The sequence below is a fragment of the Anas acuta genome, chromosome 6 (genome assembly GCF_963932015.1).
Source record: "Anas acuta chromosome 6, bAnaAcu1.1, whole genome shotgun sequence".
NCBI lineage: Eukaryota > Metazoa > Chordata > Aves > Anseriformes > Anatidae > Anas > Anas acuta.
Genome location: NC_088984.1, coordinates 6,975,683 through 6,982,584, shown reverse-complemented (window position 1 = coordinate 6,982,584; position 6,902 = coordinate 6,975,683).

Sequence of the window (6,902 nt, the reverse complement as noted above, 5' to 3'; positions counted from 1 at the left end):
CCCACCCTCCATCCCCCAATTAGATTTGTGCTAGTCTGAATTAACCCCACCTGTCTGCAGGGGATGAATGAATTTCCAGCACACTCACTCAGCACTCTACACTTGCCACTGAAAAAGCCCCTGAGATTTAGTGACAGAACAGTCAACACTACTGAAACATATAAAATATCTGTAAAACGTTCTCCTTCTAGGAGCTGACAAGGTGGGTTTGCCTCCTCATAGCCTCTTTGAGGTCATGTTGAGGTACAATATTAGCCCTGGAGAGTGGGTCTCTGAGTTACTTTAAACTTAATATCTAATCTATTTGGGCTCAGATATAACCTGGGATAGATACATTCAGACAACCCAAGGTTGGGCTGACACTCAGAGCAACTGGGAAATTCATTCACTCTTTAGCTTCAGGATTTTGGTGGTTCTGGTTAACCAAGTTGTCAGTACGTTGCAACATGTAATGAATTTTCTTACACATTAACTCCATTTTATGGGTGGAAAAAATTGATAGGCAGCTCCTTATGCCTGCTATTGGAAGCAAGACCCTTGCCTGAAGGGCCTTTGATCTTTCATTAGTCCTGCTGCTGAGAGTTCACAGTATGTGGTGGTGGATGGTGAGGTCAAAGCAGGCTGCAGATACTGGATAAGCAGTGGGACATTTGCATGGGTTTGTCTTGTAGAATTGCAGCCTCCTCTTTCCTCCCCCATCCCACCAAAGCAGTGTTCCTTTCCTAGTGTCACTTTTCCAGTGGCTCCAGTTGACACAGCTACAAGGATAGAGGGGAGGTAATTCTGAATGCTGAGGATTGGAAAGAGAAATAAGAACTGGACAATGGTGTTTCTATCAAGAGGAGACTCATGGGCAGTAGGAAAACTGACTATAACAAGAAAGAGTAAGTGTACACTGGGGTATTTCCTTTGACTCCTCCATAACTTACATCAGGAGAGGACCAGGGGGAGAGGACTGTGGGGAAAGAGAAGGAAGGAGCAGGCATGACTGAGTCCTTATTCATGGCTGAGAGGCAGACGTAGAACCCAGGGCTCCCGATCATGTCAGCCCCCCACTGCCTTCCCTTGAATTATTGCCTTGATTAGCATGATGTCTTGCCCCCGGCAACCATGTGCCATTGAGTCTATGGAAGAAAATATATGAGTGTTGAGAATAATTGGTTCTTTGATATCAGATTGCACAAAGGTCAAAGAGTACCAGGGAGAGCGAGACAGCTGAAAAGTCACATTCCCTGCAGGCGCTGTGGCACTGACCTCTTGTGCCTGCAAAAACTGGGAATCACAGATAATCTGTTGCAATGCCATGGCTTTCTGCACTGGGGGACTGCAAGATCTCAGTGCAAACACTGTGGTTTCTCAGCTGGCAACACTGGACCTCTTTGTAGCTCTAGGTCAGGTTGTGTGCAGGGGGAGTTAGATAAGATTTTCATGTTACATGATCTGTCTTGTTGCATTATTCTAACAAATGGGACTCTGGAAGGCTGCTCGGCTATCTGAGCATATCTTTACATATCTCTATGTACTGCCTCAAGGACATCTTTCTCTTTACCTGAACTCTGGCAGCTCATATTTACTGGGGACAAATGTGGTATCTGTGAAGGATCTTGCTGACTATGTTTATGGCCTCTGTGGATACCCTATGGGTAAATGTGGTTCATGTCAATCACGATAGAATTTCCTAAAAAGCTGAAGACCTTTTCAAACTGCTGTCCCCAGGTCCCTCAATGTGAAGCTTCCTGCCATCATCCAACATGAAAAAGTTTGCCTCTGCAATCTCCCTTATTTAGTAGCACCTCCCATCTTCAGAAGTGTTCAAGTCTTCAAAATAGGACCTCTTTTCTGGAGGGACCAGAACAAGGTACAATAACAAAACAACAAGAATTCAGATGAATGATCCTGTGCCCAGAATACACTGAATTTCCATGAAGAGTGTGCAGAAGAGGTGTTCGGGATCCATCCAGGAGGATGTGGTGTTACATACAGCACCTGCTATGCTGTAGCTAGTTTCAGAGTCACAAGTAACTGATGTCCTTTCTAATAGGAGAACCTGTAAGTGAAAGTCTTATGGCTGGCCAGCAGACAGAATCTGCTTTGCTTTATAATGCTCAACAAACTTCTTTGGAGGCATTGGATAGTTCATTTTTGTTAGTGTATTTGCCCATTTTGTGCTGTGTTGATGGTGAAGTAGGAGGTGGCTGGAGAAGATTCATTGCTCCTCCATCAGAAAGACAAGGGAAATTGGTATTCAGGCATTCCAACCCTACAAAGCAATGGCTGAAAAAATAGCCATGTTTTCTAGTGAGATTCAGAGCTTCTTATTTAACCCTCTTCTTATGCAGACCTGCTATGTCCCAAAGCCTTCTTACAATTCCTGTAACACTTTCCTTCACACACAGGCTCAGAGATAATGGATTTACAGCACTGTTGCACAACTATTGTTGGCCCTGGCTGCCTTGCTTCAGTTTTAAGATGAAAACCTTCAGTGAATGTTAGATGGGATCTCAAAGCAGGGAGGAGACTGGGGAATGTATTGTCATTTCCTCCTAACCTAGCTTAGCCTAATTCCTTTATTATGCTCTGTCCCTTGAATCAATGTCTAGACATATTGGGGAACAGATAAACTTCATGATGATTTGAGCTAAAGCCAGGTTCTACATAGAGAAGTGTCCTTACTTCTTTCCCCCCTTCCTTGATTCTCTTCTCACACCACTGGAGTACTGACCTTATCCCACCTCTTCTTTAGGTTCTACAGGTCATTTTTGTAGTATTTTGACTTAAACTGAAATTTTACAAAGAATTGTTTATGGAAGAGATTGGGGTTTGGAAGGAAAATGTTTTTCACTAAAAAAGATATCATTGAGATTGGTTGCATCTAGCAGTGGAGCTCAGGCTGATTTCATAACCAACCCCCATATTCTAGTCATCACAAGTGTTATGTGGAGGCATCAAGGGCATGAGTTTCCTGGAAGTAGTTGTTTCTTTGCAGAAAGAAACCTGTAGAGGAAACTAAAAGCATGCTGGTTGTTCTTCCTGATGCTTTCCATGACAATGCCACACAACACGCCAGGGAACACCTTCTTGCAAGTCTTGCTTTCCAAGGCCATCAGTTGGTTGATGGCTTGCTGAGGGCTGAATGGGAAAACCTGGACATGAAGAGTCATTTCCTCCTGCTGCACTGATCTCTGTTCAGGTCCGCTGGCCACCGACGCATTAAAGTCAAGACCGTGCAAAACTTCTCCCGGTGTAGTGCGAAATTTGCTCCAGAAGAGCAGAAACATCTGGCTAGAGCCAGGAAGTGGTTGCTGGCTGGGTTTGGCAACAAGGGAACGTGTAGTTAATACACTCTTACCTCATCAGTAGGTGTCACTGCAGCAAAAGACAGGGTCCAGTGGAAAGTTTCAGAGGGGAATAGAGAGGGGTACTTCGGCCAACCAACCAGATGCAGAGTCGGTTCAGTGCTTCCTGACTACAGCCAGGGAACAGCTATGGATCTGGGTTTATGAATTGCTTGTAATAAGGCTATAGGAAATGAGAGATTAAGGAAATGAGTCATTAAGTGATTACAAAGACATGTGGAGTGCACACAGTTGTGGCCGCCAGTAACAGAGCATTGAGCAACCGTAAATTTCTTCTACGGGGGTTTTGGGAATGTTCCTGCTGAACTTGTATGCAGTAGTGAGTTATGGTTCGGTGGATATGGTTGAAATGAACCAGTAGCAAGTTTCAGTCACTGTTAGCACAGAACCCACAAAAGAGTTTTCTTCAGCTCAAAATCACCCTTTTGATGCCAGGCCTGGTGACCAGTCACAGGAGGAATGCTGCGAACAATTAACAGGCAGCCACCATCTGACACTGTGGGGTTGAGGTCCATGCTTCAGAATGGATGCAGAGGCTCAGGTAAAACCTCTTCATCAGGGCAAATATCCGGAAGATGTATCCCTGTGCTAGAGCAGCTTCTCACCCCATTGTCACATCTTTAACAACAGAATCTCTGCAGCTGCTTTGCCTCCTGCCAGGTGCTCTGCTGGTACTGGCGTTCAGCAGGGTTAGCACAAGGAAGGCTGGGGAGGGAGCCTGGCCTTGGGTCGGCAGTGAGCAGGGCAGGGGAGGGGAGCAGCACGGCTGCACTTGTTCAGCAGGTGCACTACCATCAGCTGGCGAGCAGATGCTCTCTGGTGTGCCTGCAGGCCTTTGTTCACACCACAGTGAACCTGCTTCCGTTCCCAGCCTCTTGGACAGCAACCTTTCTGGAGAGGCAGCCCCCTCCCTCTTCCCCCGCAAAGCCAGCGCTGAAGATCCATAAACGAGCTCTGTTCATTTTAAGAGTCCAGCGCTTCCGAGGCAATATGGGAAGCAGGATTCAGAAGCCGCTGCTCCAGGCAGCTGGGATAAGTCACAGAACCCACTGAAGTGGACCCTCCATGTGGTTTGGCACCAAAAATATATATTTTTAAGCTTGTTTTCTGAGAAGCACAGTCAGGAAAAAAAGGTCTGAGACCCAGGGCAGGTCAACCCTGCTATCAAACGGACTCTCCTGCTCTGCAAAAACTTCTTGCAGCTTCTTGCTAAGGCATCATGATTTAGAGTGTGTTATGCAGCAGGTCCAAGCCCCTTCTGCAAACACATTGACAAGTCATACAGTACAGAGGGGAGAGATGAGGCAGTCAGGCATCTTTTGAGGCTATCCTAAAGCTAAGCGTTGTTTAATGTTGGTTCCCTCTCCCATATATCTCACTCCCCAACCTTGACTATAGCTGGATATATATGGAGAAAGACTCAAGTCAAAAAAATGCAGGTAGTCCCTCTCTCCATTCAGAGATATGCTATTATGCAGTAAGGCCTCTCTAAACCAGCATCCTGCAGACGAAGGAAAAAAAAAAAAAAAATTTCCATTTTTATTCCCCTTCTCTCAGATTTATTTCCCATATTTACACACAGGTCCCCTCAGATCCTTGCTGGTCTTGCTTGCAACCAGCATTTTGGATGTATATTATACAGTTTCAGGTCTTCTGTTCCATGAATAAATTAATCACATGTGAGCAAAAATTGGCTGCAGTGCTTATGGTCACAGTTTGATTTCACACACGCTCTCCAGACAAACAATGTAATCTCTGCATGCAGAGTGCAAACAAAAAACTTTCTTATTTGATTTTGCTTAAGAGGCAGAGACACTTCCAAGTTCCCTACAGTGGGCTGGTAGATGGGAGAATATGGAGCAAAAAAAAAACACTGCTTGAAGAGACTCAGTATATGAGAGCTCCTGACTCTACTACTTTAAATCTAACTAGATAAGAGAGCCAAAGAGTGGGAGGTGAAACAGAAGCCCAGAGAGTTGAAAAGATTTGTCATAGCAGATCTGGGACTGGTGCCCAGGCCTTCTAAGCACAGCTGGGTGATGATATTATTGTTATTATTATTAATAATAATAGTGAATATGCCAAAAAATGGTGTTAGGGTAGAACTAAAAGAGATCACCAAAATGGGTAGAGTGTGGTGATTACTTCTGACCAAGGAACATATCAGTATTGACATCTTTCAAGATTTCTCAGACATTTTCAGAACTTTTAGAGAGGTTTTAAAATGTGACTCCACAATTAATAATAGACATTGCATTTAAAAAGCAACAAAGGAAAAAATTGAAAGATCTAAGCTACGAAGAAGTGTAAAAAGCCTTTCATTTTCAGTGCAATGAAACATTTAGTCAGATCCAAAATCAGCCTTTTCTTCTCAACCAAAACCTCAGAAGATTATTGTTTTGGTTGAGGCTGTTTTTTCCCTTCTGATTTTCCATTTTGGTGACCAGACCAAAATATGTATCACTCACCAAGCTCCACTCATAAATCCTAAGAAAAAAAAAAGTGTCCCATGGACTACATTAAACTTTATTATGGAGAGTTTTTGACAATGAAAATCTCTCTCCCAGGCATTTTAACTACATCACCACAGTAACTATCCTACCATGCTACAACTCCTACTACAATATTTCTTTGTTGCGTAGATAACTGTGACCAAGCCCTTGCAAACGTAATTCATGAGAGGGAGCAGCATGATTGAAACAATACTCACGCTTCAGGGTTGACCTCTAAACCTATCATAAGTCACAAGTGTCAAAATCAAGCAAGGTTATACAGGGGAGGTTATGAAATTTCATCACTTGTACAGATGTCGGATTTTCTATGCCGTAATGACAGTCAGGCAACTTACTTGATTGTGTATGTCCTGATGAAAAAGAACAGAATGATTTTATTTTCTTTATATTCTTTATTTTTAATTTTTAGATGATGCTCATGATTTCTGTAATAGTTTGTTGTTGTTGTTGTTGTTGTGATTTTCTTTCCCTATGCTGCTTTTTACATTTCATTTTTGTTTTCTTTGTTAGTATTGCTTGGTATGAGACAATGCATCAACACCTTTGACTTTGAGAAAATGCAGCCAAGAGCCATATCAGGGAGATATTTGCTCCCTGATGAAATTTAGGGAGGAGTAGAAGTAGCTGTTTCACAGCACAATGTTTACAAAAGATCAGGAAAGGAAGGAGAAAAGTCATGTGCCTGCAGCTGACAGGAAAGCAGAAAATTAAAGCAGAATCAAAGTAACTGATCTAACAAGAATCTTACCCAGACACTGGGCATTACTTCTCTTACAGAAAATGCCAACTGATCCTAAATGATCAGGAGCAACTGGAGCTGTAGTTGCATCTCATCGGAAAAGCTCCCTCACTGCTCTCTGCCAAACCTCCCTTTCTGTTTTGGGAATACTTTCTGTTCTCACAAACGGATTGACAAGCGGGATGGTTTAAAGCCCTGTTGTGTCTGACGTTGACTGAGAGAAAGGTACTCCCTGCTAATGGCTAAACCTCTTCTGTTGGCCTTTCCTTGCCCTGCAAACAGTGTACTCAAACT